This window comes from Ornithorhynchus anatinus, chromosome 7 (assembly GCF_004115215.2).
Source record: "Ornithorhynchus anatinus isolate Pmale09 chromosome 7, mOrnAna1.pri.v4, whole genome shotgun sequence".
NCBI classification, from domain to species: Eukaryota; Metazoa; Chordata; class Mammalia; order Monotremata; family Ornithorhynchidae; genus Ornithorhynchus; species Ornithorhynchus anatinus.
In genome coordinates this window covers 26,776,059-26,777,469 of record NC_041734.1, presented here as the reverse complement: position 1 = coordinate 26,777,469, position 1,411 = coordinate 26,776,059, and the positions used below count along the sequence as shown (strand labels likewise).

Genomic DNA, 1,411 nt, shown 5'->3' with positions numbered 1-1,411 from the left:
TTGCTAGCTCCTTCCACCTTAGCCATAGGAGAGCGACCAGAAGGGGGCTGCGTCCGTAGAGAGAAAGACCCATCAGAGGAGGGGGTATAGCAGGCATTCAGCTAGCAAATTTGTTCTCCAATCAGCTCTGGTCTAGAGAAACCAGTCAGAGGAAGGGGGGTGGGGGGATCTTGGTGGGGGAATCTCAAAGTTGATTTTTGCTTTTGGGGAATTCCAGTTAACAAAAGTCTTTCATTTTCAAGGGTCACTACATTGCAAGATGCAAGACTATTGTGTACCAATATTAGCCAGGTGGAGTCTGGGAGAGGTGTCCAGAGTGTCATCGGAGAGCGGTGGAACATAATAAAATCTTCAAGCTGCATATGACACCAGGTTCGCCGGTCGGGATGAGCACTGAAAATGTGGGGTGATTGTTGACTGACCCTTCTGAGCTTCAGGTTAATGTGAATTGTCAGCCAGATAGCACAGCACTGAGCATTATTAAGTAAAGCAAACAAAACCAAAGGCCTAGTTTTGCACTTATAAAAAAAGATGGCATTTTGCATCTGGAATAGTGCTAGCAGCTTTGGTATGCTCCTTTCCCTCGGTTTTTACCATTTCATGAGTGCTGAAATGCCAAGCAGTAGTAATGGTTTGGCCTGTGGAGACATTTTCCTTAGGAACTGGAAAACTGGAAAAAAAATGTAAAGTTGAATGTTCTTGTTGAAAGCATGAGGGACTGAACTATGTTTACTTATGCATGTTAAAGAGAGAGAGAAAAAGAGAAAGAGAAAGAGAGAGAGATTTACTGTGAACTTATAATGGATACAATTCAAGCTAGTATTTTTTTTTCAGGATAACTTTACATCTGATCTTTCAAAGGAGTATTTCAGAAGTGATTACCCTTGGGTCCAACTCTGATCAGCTTTCTACTCTACGATGGAATTGAAAAGTTAAATATATACTGATCGATATATTAAACAAATGCAAGTTAAAATTTGACATGTACAATACTGCTATTCCTAAACTTGGCAAACAGGAGTTAAGGCTGCCTGGGGAAAGATAGAGGAGACTAGGAATGCAAAATTGGGCAGAAGGCTCAGGAAAAGGATTCAGGGGATTTGAAGTCATCTATTGTGCTATATAAAATCAAGCTACAAATCAAAACCAGACTATAAACATGTTGCCGGGATTTGAAATATTGTTGTTTGCCACTAGAGTATCATTTTCCCTTACTTTGATGTGACCAGGTCATTCAGTGAGTAATTTGCTCTTTATTTCTTTTTCAATCATATCAAAGAACTATGGTGACTAGGAGCTACTGTTATTGCTGGGAACATTGACTTTAGTTTGACAGGAGGTCAGTCCTTTGCAGAGAAGGAGATGAAGGTAGTTTAAGAGGTGAGCATGAGGAATGTTTCTTCCAAAATCT

General features: G+C 40.5%; 1 long non-coding RNA gene across 1 annotated transcript; it reads left to right on the top strand.

Annotated features, from left to right (window-relative positions):
- Window positions 1–246: 246 nt before the first annotated feature.
- On the top strand, window positions 247–981 carry LOC114813197. Its single transcript, XR_003760842.1, has 2 exons — window positions 247–372; window positions 835–981. It is a non-coding gene; the product is annotated as an uncharacterized LOC114813197 (long non-coding RNA).
- Window positions 982–1,411: the final 430 nt, after the last annotated feature.